Consider the following 24,459-nt stretch of genomic DNA (forward strand, 5'->3'; position numbering starts at 1 on the left):
ATATAATTATTCACTATTTATCTGTTTTTCATCAAGACAAGATTCTTTGTAATACAGTATCTTACGCCAGGGATACAGATTCTCTTCTCGCAGACCCCTACTTTATCTAGTCGTCTTTCCCAAAGCTTAATATGTGGACAGCAAACAGAATTTGGTTAGACAAAGCAATTTCTTTGGCTGGGACTCAGTAGGTGTCCATGCTGTCAGAGTGTAAAAATACTAAGGTCATAGCAAATACAACAGATAGAAATCTCCACCACATTACTTCCTTCGTGAACTATGGTAGCATTTATCTAGTTTATTGCATAGACTAAAATCTGCAATCTTACATATACAGCTTGTACGCCTATGAAGTTAAAAAGGAGAATATTGTGTATGAACATCAGGGAGTCTGGCGATCAAGCAGCTGTTATCCCTTCCAATGCCTGTAGTCACTGGAGTGGAGGAGGGGAATGTGGAGACCCACTGTATGCGTTCTGGAACGTACCCCATAATCCTGGACTGTCTGGTGGTATCCATAACGGTTATGAAGGCTGGATGAGTAGGAATGGAGGATATGGGACAGGTCAGGGTTCTAGCAGCGGTGTCCCCAGCCACCATACAATTATAAATGTCCTTAGTTGGAAAACCCTGTATAATACAGAATGATTCCAAAAGAAAGGTGCAGAAGTAAAGCTGATTTCTTTGTACTTGAATTCACATGCAACAACCAGAATAATATGAAAAGATAGCAGAATTCTTCAAGCTTGTAGTGCAGCTTCCTTAATGTTCCATGTGGATGACACTGGAAAACCTAAGATTGGCTTCACATAAGCATAAGCGCATTAGCGTGCACCTGAGTGCTGCGTATTTGTGGCATGAACTATGCATCTTTGATACTTACTGTACTTTCTGCCCCCACAAGGCATTCTAAGTTGCACACAGCAAACAAAGACACACTGATTGAAATTACTAATGAGTTTGCAGATGTGTTCTTTTTTCAGCAGAATTACGTAGTGCTTCACGCATCTCCTTGCGTATTACGCATGCATTTGTGCACCATTGACTTCTATGGGAATCTTTGCTACGCAAATACTCAGAAAAATAGAACGTTCTCTATTTTTTTTGCACAACCAAAATGTGCACACAAAATACAGAAATATGAATAAACCCATGAAAATCAATTGGTTCTGTTCTCTGCGTATTGCGCAAATACACACCCAAATACAACTATTGAAGCCAAACTGAAACATTGCATGTCTGCTACAGTGGAATGGTCAACAGAGGTTATGCTGGGACGCATTTGGGCAGAACTGGACTATGAATTTGACATCTTCTGTGCCCCCAATGGCTCCTACATCTGCATTAAAAACTTGAAGAGTTCTATTATTTCCTGTCATTCTGGTTGTTGCAAGTCAATTCAGGTATGAAGAAATCAGCTTGACTTTTGCACCATCCCTTTGGAATCACCCTGTACTACTAATCATCATGGTTGGTGCAGCAGGAGAGGTAACACTATATACATCCAGCAGACTGACGTCCTCGTCCAGAGAGCTGATCCCTCCTTCTCCTGCTGAATGACAGGCAGCATCACCGAGGGCGGGTCACACTGCCAGTCGGAGCTGTCCTGTGGAGCTGCTGCTGCTGCGCTCGGCTCCTGCACTGGGGAGACGCTGGTAAAAGCACAACACACATATAGGGCAAGCGCTGCCCATTCCTACCCAGCATCAGTACCCTGTGGCATGCATGCCTCCCCGATGCCCTGCCTGTGATATCCATGGAAGGGAAGCCAGGACATCATCAGTGACACCTCATTTACTATTGGATTATCATTTACAGTAGCAGCAGATGATGAATTTCCCTGCAAGGTCAATGCTGGCTCTTCTGTGTGCAGCACTGAGGGTAAGACATGCACTCAATGCCTTTGTTCCCATCATCTGTGTATGCTCCAGGTATTTATCCCTGTACCCTCCAAATGATTGTTACTTGTGATCACTCCAGACAGCACTTGGGGGATTATGCAGCATCACATATTAGTGTGCTTAATTACAGAGCAGGGATAAAGCTGCTGCTGCTGATGATGACCTTTGCTGGATGCATCACTATGTATTGGCATTCCTTATGTCATGTATTCCCAACACTGGCATTAATAATAGGTGAGCTAGGAGAATACAACTTGAAGCAGCTAATGCATGGCTGTTGTGTCCAGTGTTGTCTGTCTGCAGTGTGGATGTGCCTGGGAATGCTAATGGCCAGTGACAAGAGGGTCCATTTACACTGGGAGTTGGATGTATCACCATGTACACTGAGAATTGGATGTATCAACTCGATCTCAGCACACTATAAAGAGATACATTTACTAGGACACAAGAAATGTTTGTATATTCACATGTTTACCAGGCATAGATAATCCCCTGAGAACTGGATTGACTAGAAGACTATGTAACTATATGTTGCCTAGCTTGGGATGCTGCAATCTCTTAGGTATTTGCTGCCTGCTGTGTATAAAGTGTAAAGGATTCTTCACTCCCCACCAGAATCTTACAATACAGTCTAGAACTCACTGAATACATAGTATGTATATGAAAGTGCTGGTGTTGCCAGGTTACTGATTATCTTGATGATTTACGCAAAATTTACTCTCAGGATGCGTTTTTTTTCCTCAATCTTTTCACCTTGTACATTTTTTTTCAGGTGACTTTTGTATTTTAACCCCTTAGTGACCAGCCTATTTTGTGCCTTAGAAAACAAGTGATTTTCATCATGACATTGCAAGAGACATAACTTGTTGACACAGCCTTATGAGGACTTTTTTTTTTTGGACGAGTTGTACTTTTTAATCGCCCCACTCTGAGGTACATATAAAGTGTTGTATAACTTTTTAGTATAATTTTAGGAGGGAGATGGAAAAAACGTGCAGAAATTCTGCCATTGTTTTTGGGTTTTGTTTTTAAAACGCTCACCTTGCGGTAAAAATAACATGATCATTTTTTAAAATCTGAATCAGCACATTTATAACGATACCAAGATTTTATTGATTTTTTTACATTTTTTTACCACTCTTGTACAATAAAAACACGTTCTTTAAAGAAAAATAATTGAATCTGCATTGCGTTCTAAGACCCGTAATATCTTTATTTTTTTCGACAGTGGAGTTATGTGAGGTCTTGTTTTTGGGGGGAAGAGTTGTAGTTTATAATAGTATCAGTTTGAGGTACACGTGACTTTTGGATTGCTTTGAATTTGCATTTTTTGGAATGTAAACAAAAGAAAAATAACAATGCTGGTATTACTTTTTCAAACTATTTTTACAGCATTCACCCTGTGCAATAAATAACAAAATTATATCCCTGTCTGTGTTGTTATGAACACAGTATTACCTATCATGTGGTTTTTTAAAATTTGTGTTTTTTATCCATTTACATTTTTTGTGGGGAAATTATATATATATATATATTAAACTTTCATTTTTTAAATGCTATTTCTCAGCCCCTGCAAGGGGACTTGAATAGGCAATTGTTTAATCACTAGAATAGTACACTGCATTACTTATGTAGTACATTCTACTAAGCCTATGACGGCAGCCTATTAGACTCCACAGGAGGTGGAGCCTAATAGGCTGAGTTACATGACAGACATGAACGCCTTTGTATGGCTTCCAAATGCCCTGGGAACCCATTGGTACTTTGTGATCACATTGCCGGTTGTCGATGAGTGACAGATAGAGTCGCTTTTTCCATCATCTGCTTCCATGCTGCAGTTGCTATTGATTGTGGCATGTAAAGGGTTAAACTGCCAGGATCTGAGGTTTCTCTGCTACTAGCTGTTACAGCAGGAGCCTGGCTGTCAGTAGTCAGCCAAGCCACCACCTTAAAAAGATGTATGTGCAGGTTTAAAGCTCATGAGTGAGGTCAGTGAAAAGCCATATTACGGTCTCTAATGGGTTAAAATGTTGCACATGTAGAACTTCCTGTGGGCATTGTTTATGGGAAACATTACAGTGTGAGACAATTTATATAAATTAGGCAAGTATTTTGGTATTCACACATGTGCCATATAATGTTAGTCTTGGGGGTTTTTGAAGATTGTGTAAAAAAAATACATCCGGCTGTTTGCTGACTGTTATACTAATAAAGTAAATCCCCTCTTATATACTGATGAATGCTAAAGCTATCTTACAATCTATATAGTCATAAGGTATTAAGCTATGATGATAGCCGGATAGATAGATAGATAGATAGATAGATAGATAGATAGATAGATAGATAGATAGATAGATAGATAGATAGATAGATAGATAGGTAGATAGATAGATAGATAGATGGTACATTGCATGTATTCAGCTGTATCTAGGGTTCCTTGAGAAGAACATCATGTATACTAGAGTATTACCATAGACTACTTTATAAGTCTGCTGGCTTGCTACCATTTAGTTTAAAGTTTTTCCTGCAGTAATTGTCTAGTGGTAGCCATTTATGTGATCATATTACCTCTATTTATTGTAAGTCTTTTATGATCCCTATTGTTCTGTTTGCAATATACAGACACCACAACACTTGTGAAAGTGCAGAATGGATGACAGTGATGTCACCTGCTCTGGAAGTGGATTAGACGTATATAGGCAATATGTATTGTTACTATAATAATGATAAATATTTGTATTTGGGCTTATTCACACGAGCGTATATCGGCCGACGTTTTCACGGCCGTCTGATATATGCTACCATGTGATGCAATGGATTCTAATGCATCACATCACACAAACATATTCCCACGGTGTAAAAGCGCCCCCCTGGATGGGTGCTTTTACGCCGGGCAGCAAGTCAGCTTGACTACTATGGGAGCCAATGACAGTGGCCGGAGAAGGGAGGTGAGAGGGAGCCTAGCAACGTGACTGCTAAACTCCCTCCCCCTTCTCTTTCCCTCTCCCCCCCTTGCCGCTATTTGCAATAGGAAGAGGCGGGATGGAGGTGGATCTAAGCTCCGCCCCCTCACATTGCTGACTGCAGAGGAGGTGAGCCAATAAGGGGAAGAGAAGGGGAATATGCCCCACGGCATATACGCTGAGCCTGTGCATCACATGGTAGCGTATTGGCCAGCCATGAAAACGCTAGTCGATATACACTCGTGTGAATAAGCCCTTATATTTTTTATTTTTATAAACCAATTCTCTAAGCCATATATATCCAGAAATACACAAGAGAGAGCTCTTGTTCTGCAGCTCAAATAGTTGCTGTATACAGTGTTGCATCTACAATGGGTACAATGTTGCTTTAGTTAAATGTAGAATCTATTATTAATTGTTCAGCCATCATGCCATGAAATATAGCTTTGAGGTAGCAAATGATATTTCTATGTATTTAAAGGGGTTCTCTAGGACCTTTCCTATTATGTTTCCTCAGGTTAGGTCATTAATAGTTAATCGGCTGATCCCTGGGCCCACTGTCACTGTGGAAAACAGTGGAAACAGATAGTGCTGTAAACATTGCAGCGGTCCGGTATGATACTGCAGACACAGCTCCTACTATAAATAAGCTGACCAGGAATAAACAGACCACCACCAATCAACTATGGACGACCTATCCTGAGGATAGATCGTCAGTAGTAAAAGTCCTGGACAACCCTTTAAGTCTAAGGGGTCAGCACAGAATTTTGATAATGAAATACACTTGTATGTGAAATGCTAAATAGTTCGAAATAGATTTTATGTGATTTGCAGACATAAAGAGACTAAAGGGAGAGGGATGACATATAGGAGTGAATGTGCATGAAAAGAGACTGGTAGCGTCCTTACTAGAGATGAGCGAATGTACTATTCCGAGCTTGATACTCGTTCGAGTATTAGCGTGTTCGAGATGCTCATTACTAGAGGCGAGCACCACGCGATGTTCGAGTTACTTTCACTTTCATCTCTGAGACATTAGCGCGCTTTTCTGGCCAATAGAAAGACAGGGAAGGCATTACAACTTCCCCCTGCGAGGTTCAAGCCCTATACCACCCCCCTGCAGTGAGTGGCTGGCAAGATCAGGTGTCACCCGATTATATAAATCGGCCCCTCCCGCGGCTCGCCACAGATGCATTCTGACAGAGATCAGGGAAAGTGCTGCTGATGCTGGAGCTGCTATAGGGAGAGCGTTAGGAGTGATTTTAGGCTTCAAGAACCCCAACGGTCCTTCTTAGGGCCACATCTGACCGTGTGCAGTACTGTTGAGGCTACTTTTAGCAGTGTTGCACAATTTTTTTTTTGAATATCAAGCGTGCAGAGCATTGCGTCCTCAGTCTGCAGTCATTGTACAGAGTATAGGGCCAGTACTGGTGAGGCAGGGAAAGAGATATACAGGCTATATAGGCAGTGGGCTTTTTCAAAAAAATTAGGGAAAAATACTATATTTGGGCTGCCTGTGACCGTCTTCAGTTTACTGCGTGTCTGCTGGGGGTAGTAGTCCTAATTAATACGCAGCTAAGCGTTACAGCAGGCTTGCGCAAAATTGTTTCCTGGCTCTGCTGTCTCCGTTACATCACCGCCGTCATCCCGGCAGAGGGAAACAGTATACATAATATTATACGCTGCCTACAGTATCTGTCTGCTGGGGGTAGTAGTCCTAATTAATACGCAGCTAAGCGTTACAGCAGGCTTGCGCAAAATTGTTTCCTGGCTCTGCTGTCTCCGTTACATCACCGCCGTCATCCCGCCAGAGGGAAACAGTATACATAATATTATACGCTGCCTACAGTATCTATCTGCTGGGGGTAGTAGTCCTAATTAATACGCAGCTAAGCGTTACAGCAGGCTTGCACAAAATTGTTTCCTGGCTCTGCTGTCTCCGTTACATCACCGCCGTCATCCCGCCAGAGGGAAACAGTATACATAATATTATACGCTGCCTACAGTATCTGTCTGCTGGGGGTAGTAGTCCTAATTAATACGCAGCTAAGCGTTACAGCAGGCTTGCGCAAAATTGTTTCCTGGCTCTGCTGTCTCCGTTACATCACCGCCGTAATCCCGCCAGAGGGCAACAGTATACATAATATTATACGCTGCCTACAGTATCTGTCTGCTGGGGGTAGTAGTCCTAATTAATACGCAGCTAAGCGTTACAGCAGGCTTGCGCAAAATTGTTTCCTGGCTCTGCTGTCTCTGTTACATCACCGCTGTCATCCCGCCAGAGGGAAACAGTATACATAATATTATACGCTGCCTACAGTTTCTGTCTGCTGGGGGTAGTAGTCCTAATTAATACGCAGCTAAGCGTTACAGCAGGCTTGCGCAAAATTGTTTCCTGGCTCTGCTGTCTCCGTTACATCACCGCCGTCATCCCGCCAGAGGGAAACAGTATACATAATATTATACGCTGCCTACAGTATCTGTTGGCTGGGGGTAGTAGTCCTAATTAATACGCAGCTAAGCGTTACAGCAGGCTTGCGCAAAATTGTTTCCTGGCTCTGCTGTCTCCGTTACATCACCGCCGTCATCCCGCCAGAGGGAAACAGTATACATAATATTATACGCTGCCTACAGTATCTGTCTGCTGGGGGTAGTAGTCCAAATTAATACGCAGCTAAGCGTTTCAGCAGGCTTGCGCAAAATTGTTTCCTGGCTCTGCGGTCTCCGTTACATCACTGCCATCATCCCGCCAGAGGGAAACAGTATACATAATATTATACGCTGCCTACAGTATCTGTCTGCTGGGGGTAGTAGTCCAAATTAATACGCAGCTAAGCGTTTCAGCAGGCTTGCGCAAAATTGTTTCCTGGCTCTGCTGTCTCCGTTACATCACCGCCGTCATCCCGCCAGAGGGAAACAGTATACATAATATTATACGCTGCCTACAGTATCCGTCTGCTGTATCAGCTCAGCATTTAAAAAAAATAGAAGCAAAATACTTAAGGCCTACTACTGGCCTTTGGCCACTTGACTGCTTCTGCGCTGTAAATTCCACTAGCTCAGTCATACACACCTACGTCTCACTACAGGCGTGCGCAAAATTGTTTCCTGGCTCTGCTGTGCGTTCCGTAAGGGAAGTCAGCCTCCAACCACAGGCCAATAAGCGGCACATTTAATTACAGCGTTCTGTTTCTGCACTACTGGTAATATAGCATGCTGAGGGGTAGGGGTAGGCCTAGAGGACGTGGACGCGGGCGAGGACGCGGAGGCCCAAGTCAGGGTGTGGGCACAGGCCGAGCTCCTGATCCTGGTGTATCGCAGCCGACTGCTGCGGGATTAGGAGAGAGGCACGTTTCTGGCGTCCCCACATTCATCTCACAATTAATGGGTCCACGCGGTAGACCTTTATTAGAAAATGAGCAGTGTGAGCAGGTCCTGTCGTGGATGTCAGAAAGTGCATCCAGCAATCTATCGACCACCCAGAATTCTGCGCCGTCCACTGGTGCAACTCTGAATCCTCTGGCTGCTGCTCCTCCTTCCTCCCAGCCTCCTCACTCCATTACAATGACACATTCTGAGGAGCAGGCAGACTCCCAGGAACTGTTCTCGGGCCCCTGCCCGGAATGGGCAGCAATGGTACCGAATCCTCTCCCACTGGAGGAGTTTGTCGTGACCGATGCCCAACCTTTGGAAAGTTCCCGGGGTCTGGGGGATGAGGCTGGGGACTTCCGGCAACTGTCTCAAGACCTTTCAGTGGGTGAGGAGGATGATGACGATGAGACACAGTTGTCTATCTCTCAGGTAGTAGAAATTGGAGTAAGTACGAGGGAGGAGCGCACAGAGGATTCGGAGGAAGAGCAGCAGGACGATGAGGTGACTGACCCCACCTGGTTTGCTACGCCTGCTGAGGACAGGTCTTCAGAGGGGGAGGCAAGTGCAGCAGCAGGGCAGGTTGGAAGAGGCAGTGCGGTGGCCAGGGGTAGAGGCAGGGCCAGACCGAATAATCCACCAACTGTTTCCCAAAGCGCCCCCTCGCGCCATGCCACCCTGCAGAGGCCGAGGTGCTCAAAGGTCTGGCAGTTTTTCACTGAGAGTGCAGACGACCGACGAACAGTGGTGTGCAACCTTTGTCGCGCCAAGATCAGCCGGGGAGCCACCACCACCAGCCTCACCACCACCAGCATGTGCAGACATATGATGGCCAAGCATCCCACAAGGTGGGACGAAGGCCGTTCACCACCTCCGGTTTGCACCGCTGCCTCTCCCCCTGTGCCCCAACCTGCCACTGAGATCCAACTCCCCTCTCAGGACACAGGCACTACCGTCTCCTGGCCTGCACCCACACCCTCAACTCCGCTGACCTCGGCCCCATCCACCAATGTCTCTCAGCGCACCGTCCAGCCGTCGCTAGCGCAAGTGTTGGAGCGCAAGCGCAAGTACGCCGCCACGCACTCGCACGCTCAAGCGTTAAACGTGCACATAGCCAAATTTATCAGCCTGGAGATGCTGCCGTATAGGGTTGTGGAAACGGAGGCTTTCAAAGGTATGATGGCGGCGGCGGCCCCGCGCTACTCAGTTCCCAGTCGCCACTACTTTTCCCAATGTGCCGCCCCAGCCCTGCATGACCACGTCTCCCACAACATTGTACGTGCCCTCACCAACGCGGTTACTGCCAAGGTCCACTTAACAACGGACACGTGGACAAGCACAGGCGGGCAGGGCCACTATATCTCCCTGACGGCACATTGAGTGAATATATTGGAGGCTGGGACAGAGTCAGAGCCTGGGACCGCTCATGTCCTACCCACCCCCAGAATTGCGGGCCCCAGCTCGGTGGTGGTATCTGCGGCAGTGTATGCTTCCTCCACTAAACCACCCTCCTCCTCCTCCTACGCAACCTCTGTCTCGCAATCAAGATGTGTCAGCAGCAGCACGTCGCCAGCAGTCGGTGTCGCGCGGCACGGCAGCACAGCGGTGGTCAAGCGTCAGCAGGCCGTGCTGAAACTACTCAGCTTAGGAGAGAAGAGGCACACGGCCCACAAACTGCTGCAGGGTCTGACAGAGCAGACCGACCGCTGGCTTGCGCCGCTGAGCCTCCAACCGGGCATGGTCGTGGGCCTGGTTGGCAGCCATCTGCCAGGTCCTTGGAAACTTTGAGGAGTCTACCCAGATGGTGAGCGGCGATGCTGCAATCATTAGCGTCACCATTCCTCTGCTATGCCTCTTGAGAAGTTCCCTGCAAAGCATAAAGGCAGACGCTTTGCGCTCGGAAACAGAGGCGTGGGAAGACAGTATGTCGCTGGATAGTCAGAGCACCCTCCTGTCTATATCTCAGCTCGTTGAGGAGGAGGAGCATGAGGAGGATGAGGAGGAGGGGGAAGAAACAGTTTGGCCCACTGCTGAGGGTACCCATGCTGCTTGCCTGTCATCCTTTCAGCGTGTATGGCCTGAGGGGGAGGAGGAGGATCCTGAAAGTGATCTTCCTAGTGAGGACAGCCATGTGTTGCGTACAGGTACCCTGGCACACATGGCTGACTTCATGTTAGGATGCCTTTCTCGTGACCCTCGCGTTACACGCATTCTGGCCACTACGGATTACTGGGTGTACACACTGCTCGACCCACGGTATAAGGAGAACCTTTCCACTCTCATACCCAAAGAGGAAAGGGGCTCGAGAGTGATGCTATACCACAGGACCCTGGTGGACAAACTGATGGTAAAATTCCCATCCGACAGCACTAGTGGCCAAAGGCGCAGTTCCGAGGGCCAGGTAGCAGGGGAGGCGCGGAGATCAGGCAGCATGTACAGCACAGCAGGGGAACACTCTCTAAGGCCTTTGACAGCTTTCTGGCTCCCCAGCAAGACTGTGTCACCACTCCCCAGTCAAGGCTGAGTCGGCGGGAGCACTGTAAAAGGATGGTGAGGGAGTACGTAGCCGATCGCATGACCGTCCTCCGTGACGCCTCTGCCCCCTACGACTACTGGGTGTCGGAGCTGGACACGTGGCCTGAACTCGCGCTGTATGCCCTGGAGGTGCTTGCTTGTCCTGCGGCTAGCGTCTTGTCAGAGAGGGTGTTTAGTGCGGCTGGGGGAATCATCACAGATAAGCGTACCCGCCTGTCAACCGACAGTGCCGACAGGCTTACACTCATCAAGATGAACAAAGCCTGGATTTCCCCAGACTTCTCTTCTCCACCAGCGGACAGCAGCGATACCTAAACAATACGTAGGCTGCACCCACGGATGGAAGCATTGTTCTCTATCACGATCAAAAACGTGGACCTTTTAGCTTCATCAATCTGTGTACAATATTCATCCTCCTCCTCCTGCTCCTCCTCCTGAAACCTCATGTAATCACGCCGAAAGGGCAATTTTTCTTAGGCCCACAAGGCTCAGTCATATAATTTTTGTAAACAATTTTTATACGTTTCAATGCTCATTAAAGCGTTGAAACTTGCACCTGAACCAATTTTTATTTTAACTGGACTGCCTCCAGGCCTAGTTACAAATTAAGCCACATTAACCAAAGCGATTAATGGGTATCACCTGCCCTCTTGGTTGGGCATGGGCAATTTTTCTGACGTACATTAGTACTGTTGGTACACCAATTTTTTGGGGCCCTCGCCTACAGTGTAATCCAATAAATTTTTTGCCCACCTGCATTAAAGCTGACATTACATCAGCTGTGCTGGGCACTGCAATGGGATATATTTATGTACCGCCGGTGGCTTCCTGGCACCCACCCATGCTGTCGGTCCACACGGAGTTGTAACTGCATGTGTCCACTTCTAAAGAACCCCAGTCTGACTGGGGCATGAAGTGTGGGCCGAAGCCCACCTGCATTAAACATGACATTACCTCAGCTGTGCTGGGCACTGCAATGGGATATATTTATGAACCGCCAGTGGGTTCCAGGGAGCCACCCATGCTGTCGGTCCACACGGAGTTGTAACTGCATGTGTCCACTTCTAAAGAACCCCAGTCTGACTGGGGCATGCAGTGTGGGCCGAAGCCCACCTGCATTAAACATGACATTACCTCAGCTGTGCTGGGCAATGCAATGGGATTTATTTATGTACCGCCTGTGGCTTCCTGGGACCCTCCCATGCTGTCGGTCCACACGGACTTCACAATAGGGAGTTGTACCTGCCTGTGTCTACTTATAAAGAACCCCAGTCTGACTGGGGCATGCAGTGTTGGCTGAAGCCCACCTGCATTAAACATGACATTACCTCAGCTGTGATGGGCAATGCAATGGGATATATTTATGTACCGCCGGTGGCTTCCTGGCACCCACCCATGCTGTCGGTCCACAGGGACTTCACAATAGGGAGTTGTACCTGCCTGTGTCTATGAATTAAAAACCCCGGTCAGGTTGGGGCATGCAGTGTGGGCCGAAGCCCACCTGCATTTAATCTGACGTTAGCTCTGCTGTCCAGGGCACTGCAATGGGATACATTTATGTACAGCCGGTGGGTTCCAGGGAGCCACCCATGCTGTGGGTGCACACGGAATTCCCATTGCGGAGTTGTACCTGCCTGTGACTATTTATAAAAAAACGCGGTCTGACTGGGGCATGCAGACACCTTGACAGAATGAATAGTGTGTGGCACATAGGTTCCCCATTGCTATGCCCACGTGTGCAGCTCCTGATGGCGGTGGCACAGGATTATATTTCTCATTGCTTCTGTACAGCATTGTGGGCTATCGCCCCGCCCCTTTTAAAGAGGGTCGCTGCCTAGCCGTGCCAACCCTCTGCAGTGTGTGCCTGCGGTTCCTCCTCATGGCAGACGCACTTATAAATAGACATGAGGGTGGTGTGGCATGAGGGCAGCTGAAGGCTGCGCAGGGACAGTTTGGTGTGCGCTGTGGACACTGGGTCGTGCGGGGGGGGGGGGGGGGGTTGGGCAGCATGTAACCCAGGAGAAGTGGCAGCGAAGTGTCATGCAGGCATTGATTGTGCTTTGTTGGAGGTAGTGTGGTGCTTAGCTAAGGTATGCATTGCTAATGAGGGCTTTTCAGAAGTAAAAATTGTTGGGGGGGGGCACTCTTGCCGCTATTGTGGCTTAATAGTGGGACCTGGGAACTTGAGATGTAGCCCAACATGTAGCCCTTCGCCTGCCCTATCCGTTGCTGTGTCGTTCCCATCACTTTCTTGAATTGCCCAGATTTTCACAAATGGAAACCTTAGCGAGCATCGGCGATATACAAAAATGCTCAGGTCGCCCATTGACTTCAATGGGGTTCATTACTCGAAACGAACCCTCGAGCATCGCAAAAATTTCGTCCCGAGTAACGAGCACCCGAGCATTTTGGTGCTCGCTCATCTCTAGTCCTTACCATTTCATTATTTAACAATATTGCATGGAGTATTCCAGGCACAAAATCCACATTACTCTTGGCAAATATTTGCAATAAATGTTGCAGATTTCAAATTTATTTATAAAACATGTAAAACATTCGACATATGAAAAACTCATATGCAAGGCTTTATAGTAGAATGATGCAACGGCCAACAGTGATTGTTGCATTATTCTACTCTAACGTTTTGGATATGAGTTTTTCATATGTCGAATGTATTCTATGTTGGATAAATAAGTAAAATGTGTATCATTCATTGTAAATATTTGTTGCCAGTGTTGTGGATCTTCTGCTTGGAATACTATGTCCTTACTTTGGTCCCTCACTTGCACTATAGTTATTTTAGAACTTATATTTTGATCTTGGACTTTCCATGGAGTAGCTATATCAAATGCAGATGCAGCAGTTGTACCTGGGCCATCATGCCTAAAGGGTCCCAAAGGCTTAGGTGGTGGCCCTGTTGTAGATTTTGCATTGCGCTCAGGAGTCTTAAATTGCCTGTGTGTGCTCCTATGAGGAAGAGCTTCTGTTGCTCAGGGCTTATTCACACGAGCGTATATCGTCCGATGTTTTTCAAGGCCGGCCAATATACACTACCGTCCAATGCATTGGATTCCAATGCATCAGATAACACAGACGCATTCCCGTGGCGTAAAAGCCCCAGATGGCCAATATAGTGCTGGGTGCTTTTAAGCCAGGCAGCAAAGATAGTCCTGGAACTATCTTTCTGCCCGGAACACGTGAGCCGCTGCATAGACTCCTATGGGAGCCAATGACAGCAGCTGGAGAAGGGAGGCGGGAGGAAGTTTAGCAGTGTGACTGCTACACTTCCTCCCCCTTCTCTCCTCCTCTCTCCTCCCCTCTGGCTGTTTGCAATGGGAGGGGGCGGTACAGGGCAGAGCAAAGCTCCATCCTGCCTCTCCTATTGCTGGCTGCAGACAAGTGGCGGAAGCCTAGCTCCACCCCCACCCCGCCCTCTCCCATTGCAAACAGCCAGAGTGGAGGAGGTGAGTCAGCGAGAGGGAAGGAAGGGGGAGACAGATTTGTGAACCTGTTCATGCGTTTTTATGGCATTGGTGGGCACGTGTAAAAATGCCTACAGCTCAGGAGCAGACTATAGTTTATGCAGTCGGACTTGATCAAGGTCTTAATTTGAGGGCAACTTCACATGGGCATATGTGTTTTTGCGCGCAATGAGCCTTTTTTTGCATATCAGCGTATTTTACTATACTTTTCGCGCTAGCAGGGCATGTTGCCGTGATTTAAATGTCTATTTATCCTAATGCATTTCAACTGTGTTTTTTTCTTGTGGAATTGCGCAGTGTTTTAGGCATTCCCTTGCGCATTATGTACACTTTTGTGCATCCCCCATAGACTTCTATGGGGATATTTGGTGTGCAAATGTGCACAAAAGTATAGCATGCTGCATTTTTTCACGCATGCAAAATGTATGCGCAAAAAAAGAAAACGAGAATGCACTAATTTTATTCTATTTTCTGATTGTGCACGCAAATACGCCCATGTGAAGCCGCCCTAAGGCTCTATTCAAACTTTAATTTATTTTTTCTGTCCCGGAGGTCGTGTCATAAATGGCAGGAAAAAATAGCACATCATACACCGCTATATTTTCTTGTAAAATGACACATACCAAGATGGAATCTAGTAGTCTTAAACGTCTACTGTAAAAAATGAGATTCCCATGTATCGGGCTGTTATAAAGAAGAACATGTAAAGGAATACTGGAATAAATCATCAATCAATTTTCAATTTGACACATATATATTACTACACTGATAACAGTAACTGCCCTATGTTCCTGAAATAATCTTACAGGGAGTTCATTGCTAGAACAGCACGCTAAACTTCAGTTGGAACTACATATAATGATGCAGGTTCCATTAAAAACATAATACAACTATAGCCGTAATGTTTCGGCTTTAGTCCTTCATCGGGGCTGAAACGGAAAATATATTTTCTAATTTGCATCTACTTGAAGCCTGCAGTGCTGCTCTAAGAACTCTATGCACAATTAACCCCAAGGAGAAGGGAGAAGAATGCACATACAGTCAAGAGCGAGGAATAGTAATAGCTCCACTGGAATAACTTAATGGTTAAGGCTAGGCTCGCACGACTATATGAGCATTGCGTACTACCTGTGAAGTAGTAATCTCCCATACACATTAGGTGTGCTGCACACATGAGCTGTGCAAAATACACACGCAAAAAAACCACAGCATTTTCTATCTTGGCGCGTATTATGTGTACATACATGCCAAGATAGTGTACGGGGATTGGCGGCACGAAACAAGTAAAAATTTTCATTGCATACTTACTGCATGTTTGCACGCGAGAGATACGTGCGCAGCATGCAGGAAAAGCGGTCATGTAAGTCTGACCTGATTCTGTATGTACTGATGCAGCTCCTGTGTGTGATGTGCAACAGCAAGTAATATTCCTGTTTCCTGTTCTGTGACAGAGAAACCTACGGGCCATACATGACTGCAGCCTCTGCTCCCCTTGTAGGTGATTCTGAGTGTAGAATATTTAGGGCTCATGTCCACGGGCAAAATATGATTTAAGATCCGCAGCGGATCTCCCGCATGCGGATCCGCATCCCGTAGGGATGCATTGACCACCCGCGGGTAGATAAATACCCGCGGATCGTCAGTAAAAGGGATTTTTTTAAAAATGGAGCATGGAAAAATCTGGACCATGCTCCATTTTCGTGCGGGTCTCCCGCGGGGACGGCTCCCGCGGGCTTCTATTGAAGCCTATGTAAGCCGTCCGGATCCGCGGGAGACCTAAAATAGGAATTTAAAGTATTTACCATCCGTAGCGGACCGGGAAGGTCTCCTCTTCCTCACGGCCGCATCTCCCTTGCTTCGGCTCGGCGGATGTGCCCGGCGCATGCGCGCGGCACGTTGACGACGTGCCGGCGACGTGCCGCCGGCGTCAGGAATTCATCCGCCGGCCGAAAATGAAGATCCGGCCGTGAGGAACAGCTGACCTTCCCCGCCCGCGCCGGATAGGTAAATGCTTTTAAAATTGCTATTTTCGGCGCTCATGTCCGCGGGGCAGGAGGGACCCGCTGCAGATTCTCCATTGAGAATCTGCAGCGGATCTGATTTTCCCCGTGGACATGAGGCCTTAGTAATTTAAAAAGATGAATTAAAAATTAGGCTTTTTTGGCTAATATGGAAAAAAAGAGAAGGAACATTCCTAAAGCCAAAAGCACCTGATCTCCTAGCCAGCAAGTAGATATTTTACCTCCATTTTCAATTAAGCCAAGCAATTTGGATTTAACAATGATTAGCAAACTTGATGCAACTCTTAATAAACCAGATTTTGGTCGTCAAAGCAAACTTATGTCCAACTTTATATAAATATATATATATGGCATATATATGCATCCTGTTCTTCCTCAACATCAGTGGTTGTTGGATAATCCCAATGAAATTGGTGAGCTTGCCAGACTTTTATATAATATTGATGCTCAGTTTAAGGGCTCCTGTCCACGGACGATAGTGCATTGCGTTACTCGCTGTGAAAATCCAGCTGTGAGTAATGCAGTGCACGCTTTCCATAGCGTTGCTATGGAAAGCATAGCCCCCTGTCCATGAACTCTGCATGCTGCGATTTGCCGCGATTCTCCGCCGTGCGCCTATCTATCAGATGGGCTCATTGCAGAGAACTGTCAGTTTTTTCCCCTGCTCCTGGGCGGCGGAATATTGCTAGCAATATTCCACCTTGCCCGTGGACATTTGCGAATATAGTTTGATTATTTTATATATACCGTATGTATATATCTCATACAGTATTGGCAAATGCTAAACAGAGCATCCATATTAGAAAAAAGTCTGGCAAATTCACCAATTTCATTGGATTGCCTGACCAGCCATTAAGTGTATGGCCATCTATAGTTCCCATCAATGGTATAAACCTCATGCACCACTTACAGTCTTCTATGCTGAACTTAGTGTGTTGATTTAACTCACATTATCACATAAAAAACAAAATCCAAGGCACCATTGCATATGTGTAAAACGTAGCCTTTTATTCAGCCATCATTTAAAAAAAAGGCTGCAGACGACAATGTTTTGGCCTCATGCGACCTTTGTCAAGCCTCATAGAACACAAAACATACTGGCAGGCAATTAACACCACATTTTTATATGCCGTTGTGGCTCCAATCTCGCCTCCAGTTGTAATTGTGGAATGCCACTAGTTATCGAGGAGACTGTAAACTGGGAGATATCATTAAAACGGTACAAAAATAACCTGTATGACTTGGTTGTGCCCTCATTTATTGAGGAATAGATCCTCGATCATATGATCATGTCATTTGCAGACAAACACTTTGGGTGCATTCACACGAGCGTATGCGTACATTGGTGCGCACAAAACCACGTATCTATTAAAATCAGTGGTTCCCTGTGGTGTGGTCACTTGTCCGTGCACCATAGGTCAGTGGTGTGTGTCAATATTTCCCAGCGGGCAGTCCCCTTGTCACTGAACACTGTGACTGCACTGTCACAGTGTTCAGTGACAAGGTGACTACCCACGGGGAGTAAAGAATCCCCTGCCACAACTGTGACAGAGGATCACAGTGTTCTCCCATTGCTTTCAATGGGACCGGCGCTTCTGCAGTCCCATTGAAAGCAATGGGCTGCTGGAAAGCCCTGCAGGGATTTTCGGGGAAGGGCTTGAAATATAATCCCTTCCCTGAAAATCATCCCAAACGTGTGTAAAAAATGAAAAAAAAAATATATATACTCACAACTCTGCCGCTGTCGTGGTCTGGCGGGTCTTGCCGCTTTGCATCCAGGCTCTGTACGGAAGATCTTTCAGTAAAATCCCCGCCTGCTGAAAGCGCTGTATCTGATTGGCTGAGCGCTCAGCCAATCCCACGCAGCTCTCAGCCATGCAGTGAATGACAGCTAAGTGCTGCCTGTGATTGGTCACAGCACTCAGCCAATCACAGGCAGCTCTTGGCAATTCATATATATATTTTTTATTTTTTACACACGTTTGGGATGATTTTCGGGGACGGGATTATATTTCAAGGCTTCCCCCCGAAAATCATTGCCACAGGGAGTCCCCTCATCAATGAACACTGACAGCACTGTCATAGTGTGCAGCGATGAGGGGACTCCCCGCAGAGGTGAAGAAATCCTCTGTCACTGCTGTTACAGCAGTGGCTGCAGATAATGATCATCGCCTATTGATTTCAATAGGGCCCAAGCTGCTCTTGCGTATCGCATGGCATGCGTCGGAGACAGATTAAATTTTTTTCTCTCGAACGCATGCCAGACGATAGAGTCAGGCAAGGGGTTAAGGTCACTATTTCCCAGGTGCCCCTCAACCCACATCACTGTTATTTTATCAGGTCTGTTGGTTAACATAAAGCCCAAAATGGCCATCCCTCTAGTTGGGTCCTATACAAGTTGGATACACTTATTATCTTTAGTTATTGACACAAGTTTGTTACCTTTGTGAAATCTGCAGGTTTGAGCTTCCCATTGGTTGGGTGTATTTTTTTCAATGAATGTGGCTCAGTTGGTAACACTGTTGCCTTTCAATGCTGTGGTCCTAGGTTTAAACCCCTTCAGAGATAACATCTGCAAAGACTTTGAAAAGCTTTATCTAGATGTTGCCTCTAGTCAGATTTGAACCTAAAATTCCAGCACTGCAAAGCTGTAGTGCTAACAACTGAGCCAGCTCATTTCTTCTTTCTTCTCCCTTTTCCAGAGGAGGAGAAAATGGAGAAGAACAAGAATAATAAACACAAAGAGAACATATAAACTCCATACATATGTCGATAATAAGCCATGAAACTAGAACCCCAGCAATAAATGCAATAGATTTAGCCACTGAGCCACCCAATTCCTCCCTCTGTTTCTTCTTTTCTGTAGAAGGAGAAGGAGGGAAAAAGGAGAAGGAAAATAAGATTTTTTTCCTTCCCTTTTTTCTTCCTTATCCACTTCCTTCTCATACTTCTTATTTGCCTTCACTGGAGGAGGAGAAGGAAGAAGAAAGAGAAAGAAGGAAGAACACGTATGGTGGCTCAGCCATTAGCACTGTTGCCTTGTAGTTCTGGAGTTCTAGGTTCAACTCTGTCCAAGGGCAACATCTGGATGGTGTTTTTATGTTTTCTTTGTGTTTATTCTTGTTCTTCTCTAGAGCAGGACAGACAAATGTTGCTTCCAGTGCTGAAGTTGTAGGTTCAAATCAGACCAAAGTCAACATCTGGATGGAGTCTTTCAAGGTTCTCACAGACGATATCTATGAAGGGATTAGAACCTAGGACCCAGCACTGATTACTGCAGCAGATTACTAGCAACACTAACCAAATGTTTACATCAATCAAATTACTCATTGCCCTCCAAGAGATGACATAGCCTCTTTAAGGGATAACGCTGTCAAATAGTCTGCTTTCAGAGGGAGGTGCGGGTGTTGAGTATATACCTTTCTTTATTTGGCAAAAAAGGTTGTGGAATCCATGATGGACACCCATTGTGTGTTCATCTATGTTATAATAGAAGTGCTTTTTTCACATAGGACAAGAGCTGCAGAATGACCTCTCCAACATCATCCCTAATGCCCGGCCCAAGCCATGCTATCAGTTTGGGGAGACAGAATCGAGATGGGTTCTATATTACTTGTCCAATTTGATGACTATGGGGAGGTGTTGTGATAAAGGAACTCTTTAAATAAGGATACTGTAAATATTTGTCTTATTGTGTTTGTTGCAAAGGGAGCATTTTGTATTAATACATACTCAATATTGTACTGCAGTCTATTAGCAAACTGCCATTTATGACCCGTCATTTATGGTACATTTTGAGACATATTTCTTTCCAGATCACTGATATTACATTAACATTTAGTTAAAAGAAACAAGGTGTTTTCATGTATTAACACTGTAGGAAAGTCCTTTGAGGTTTTGGTTGTCACTTGAAATCTATCTGGTTCAGTAGAAACCCAAAGGTATTGACAGCAGAGTGGCTATAAGCTGTTGGAAGCCTGTGTGATTTCAATTAGTGGCTTCAACTTGCTCTAGAAAGGAATTTAACATCTGAGAAATAAATGTCTGGCGCTCAGGCTGGTGATTTCACAGAAAAAAATATCTTTTATAAGAGCTTAGAGGGGTGTTAGATGTGATTGACACAGATCAGTTGTCAATTCTTAAGCCTTTTTCCTGATGGATGAATGGGTATTAAAACAAGACTTATATGAACAGCTTTCATAACCTAAAATCATGTCAGGGGATAACGCTATGGATTATGTGTTGCATTTAATATAGAATATTCTGTATATTGAGTTCAATGTATTCATAGTATCAATGCACTGTATACAGTAAAGAGGCAAAAGAGACATAAAAACTGTAAATAATTGATTACTTGGAAGCTAAACAAAGGCACAAAAAATAAAACATCAGTCAACTGAAAGACAAACCTTAGAGGATCATCTGGCAGAGGTTTCTATTTCACGGCCATTGAGTTTTACAAGGCTGCTTTTATATTGGTATATTTGTGATGGATTATTTATGATGTGTGTTCCTGTTGAAGAAGCCAAGCATTGATTAATGCCTAACTGAACTCAAAGCCTAGAAACTCAAAAGTGACTATAATTGCCCCCAATATTTCACTCCACACCATGGTTTGCAGCAGAATAAGGGGTGTTATGGAGACTTATAGGGCTGTGGTGCTAGTTTAGCCATCACAGGACTGTGTGTTATATAGAAAAAACATGGTGGTTAATGTAGATATGGTAATATGAGAAAATAGAATTGTTTCACCATGTAGACTTACTATTTGGTCAAGAAAGTAAAATCAGAATGTCTCCACTGTGTTATCTGTTAGCAAATGCGGCATCCGAGCAGAAAGCTGCCCATTGCGGAGGAGACCAAGGGGTTCTCAAGATGGTTGCAACAGGTGGCTCTCCTATCTCTCCCCGACAATGGCAGAACATGGCCCAGCTTGATGGCGTGCTGTGCAAAAAGAACAGGCAAATGTAAACGATGGTAATTAGTCCTAATGGTGTTGTCACGTGACGCCAGTACCTCTTTTATAGAAAACGGTTGCTTGCAGTTAAATAAAAGAGTCCACAGACAAAGAGATTATTTTCAATCAGAGGTACACGGCTTTTCTTTACTCACATAATCCAACTTTGACTTTCCAAGAATAAAGTAGATTGACAGTCTCAGACATAACACTTCTGGCAGGCTTCCTTCTGATTCAACTCTGTTATACACACACTCGTTTCCTAGGAGGCACTTTTTACCCCAAAATCTAGGTGTCTTCAGTCTAAGTTTTCTGATAAACGATCCCTGGGAGTACACTCCTGACACGGTGGGTCAACACACAACTCTGTGTCTCCTTACTTGCTAGTTACTTCTTCCTACTTGTCATAGCAGGAACAATCACTCTGAGCTTCAGTCCCCGGAGGAGATATATCCCATGCAAATGAGATAGGTCTGCGGCTCTGCGCAGGCTGAAGCAAATACAAGCTTCAGCCTCCTGCTGACACGTCCTCCTCCACCGACTACATCTCTGCACTCTCCCTCTACTCTCAACTCCACCTCCCAACTTGTCCTAAACTCCTACAATGCCACACACAACAAGTTAGACAGATTTGCCACTACAAAGCTTATTAGCACCAACATAGAACACACAGATACAGAAATACACACTGATATACAAACGACAAATACTCATGAGACAGACACATACCAACTAAAGACACCCCAGCTCTGGGCCACTACACAAACACAGCTCTATGATTGGTGTGTGAATCCCTCCAAACCACTCCCAATATCACAGCACTTTTTGAGTTTAACATGGAGGAGGGAGATATTAAGTTAAACTGTTCAGATTTATAGTTAGGCTTTACACCACCTATGACTAAGGGCTCTATGTAGCCTTTTTTTAGGGCAACAAGAAACGCTGTCATTGATTTTCTTATTCTGGTTATAATCAAGTTGAAATAAAGCCATTTTTACTTAGGCTTCTTTTAGACAAACCGATTCTAGTTGGCATGAGCAAACAAATGGGTGACATCACCATTGGCTCATTCGCTCTTGGCCAGCCTGTTTATACAGCAGATACATGGTTGGCTTGTTCAAATGAGCAATTGTTCAGTCGTTCACTTCACTGTATAAGTGAGAACGGCTGAACAATTGCTATTTAAACCAAACGATAAGCGAATGAGCCAACGGTGATTTTTATGCCTGCAGAAAATGAATGACGAGCAAGAAGCGAACAATTCTCATTCGACATTCAGTCATTGGCTCACGTTTAGACTAAATGATTACCGTTCACTTTTGCTCTCTTGAGCGATTCCTTGAACAGTAATTATTCTGTCTAAAAGCATCCTTAGACGCTGGATCTTTTCCCTTTTTTTAAGTAAGGCTGGGCTCACACGGGCATATTTCGATTGTGGATTCCGCGATTGCTGTCCAAGGTAAAATGCGGGTATTGAAAGGCATGCATTTTTGCTTTTTTAGTCACACTTGTGGATACAAATTGCATATTCTGTGAGCTGAATGCAAATCTCAACTTACTCTATTTTGCTACAGAATCCGTGCAGTTAGCCTTCATTGAGGTCAGTGTAGGTCGTCCGACCCGCAGCCTATTCGCAAATAACACTGCATATGGGCTGCGATTACCCACGTCATCGCTAAGCAATGGCGCGGGGAATACAAACAAATGAAAAGCCTTGTACTGTACATGAGCCACCTCTGTCATTCACAATACAGTGGAGACGAGTACACAGGGTCATCGGCCGGGCTCACAGCCGGATCTGCTGCGGATCTCCTGCATGTGGAGTCCAGACCGCTCATGTGAGCCCAGGCTTAGGCTTTAGGTCTATATACATTTCTTCTTACAAATCATGTACACATTATATATATAAAAAACTACCTTAATTTTATAGACATTGCAATGTTCTTATTTTTAATTAATAATGTAAATGTATAATTAATTTCAAAACCATAATCTTATAGGAAACTGTTAATAAAATCAATGATAACCCTAGGCCAATGATGCCTAACTGCTGGCTTTAGGACTGGCTGTGGCTCTCAGGAGTGTGACGTACCGCTTCAACCCAAGAGACAACAATTTCATGGGGTGCAATTGCTTTCCCTAGGGCACATGTGTCAAACACAAGGCCCGCGGGCCGAATCCGGCCCGCTGCCTCGTTTCATGTGGCCCGCGGCGTGCCGACGCTGCTCACCACTAAGCTATTACCAGCTGGAGTGCTGCAGCTCCCCGCTGGCATATTAACATTTTTCACAACACTTCTGCCCTATTCAGCAATTCCAGCAACCTGATTGGTTGCTTGGTGAATCAGCCAACCCAAACAACCAATCAGGCTGCTGGAACTGCTGAATAAGCAGAAGTGATGTGGAAAATGTTAATATGTGAGCGGAGGGGAAGCAGCGCAGACAGCAAGGAGGAGGTAAGTATGTGGTTTAGGGGGGCTAATGGTGGCTGCTGGGGGGGGGGGGGGGGGATTTAGTGGTTGCTGCCGAGGGGGGTGTTAATGGTATTAATGGTTGCTGCTGGGGGGGGGGGGTTAATGGTGACTGCTGAGAGAGGGGGGGTTAATGGTGGCTGCTGAGAGGGGGGGTTAATGGTGGCTGCTGAGAGGGGGGGTTAATGGTGGCTGCTGAGAGGGGGGAGTTAATGGTGGCTGCTGAGAGGGGGGAGTTAATGGTGGCTGCTGAGAGGGGGGAGTTAATGGTGGCTGCTGAGAGGGGGGAGTTAATGGTGGCTGCTGAGAGGGGGGAGTTAATGGTGGCTGCTGAGAGGGGGGAGTTAATGGTGGCTGCTGAGAGGGGGGAGTTAATGGTGGCTGCTGAGAGGGGGGGTTAATGGTGGCTGCTGAGAGGGGGGGTTAATGGTGGCTGCTGAGAGGGGGGGTTAATGGTGGCTGCTGAGAGGGGGGGTTAATGGTGGCTGCTGAGAGGGGGGGTTAATGGTGGCTGCTGAGAGGGGGGGTTAATGGTGGCTGCTGAGAGGGGGGGTTAATGGTGGCTGCTAAGGGGGGGGGGGGGTTAATGGTGGCTGCTAAGGGGGGGGGGTTAATGGTGGCTGCTAAGGGGGGGGGTTAATGGTGGCTGCTAAGGGGGGGTTAATGGTGGCTGCTGAGAGGGGGGGGTTAATGGTGGCTGCTGAGAGGGGGGGTAAATGGTGGCTGCTGGAGGAGGGGGGTAAATGGTGGCTGAGGGGGGG

General features: G+C 45.9%; 1 protein-coding gene across 1 annotated transcript in view; it reads left to right on the forward strand.

Annotated features, from left to right (window-relative positions):
• Positions 1 to 1,613: 1,613 nt before the first annotated feature.
• GPRIN3 (GPRIN family member 3) overlaps positions 1,614 to 24,459 on the forward strand; it is a 170,019-nt gene continuing 147,173 nt past the window's right edge. The window contains exon 1 of the mRNA XM_066574039.1: positions 1,614 to 1,881. The gene's annotated coding sequence lies outside the window, so the exon portion shown is untranslated. The remainder of the gene's footprint in view (positions 1,882 to 24,459) is intronic.

The sequence above is a fragment of the Eleutherodactylus coqui genome, chromosome 7 (genome assembly GCF_035609145.1).
Source record: "Eleutherodactylus coqui strain aEleCoq1 chromosome 7, aEleCoq1.hap1, whole genome shotgun sequence".
Lineage (NCBI taxonomy): Eukaryota > Metazoa > Chordata > Amphibia > Anura > Eleutherodactylidae > Eleutherodactylus > Eleutherodactylus coqui.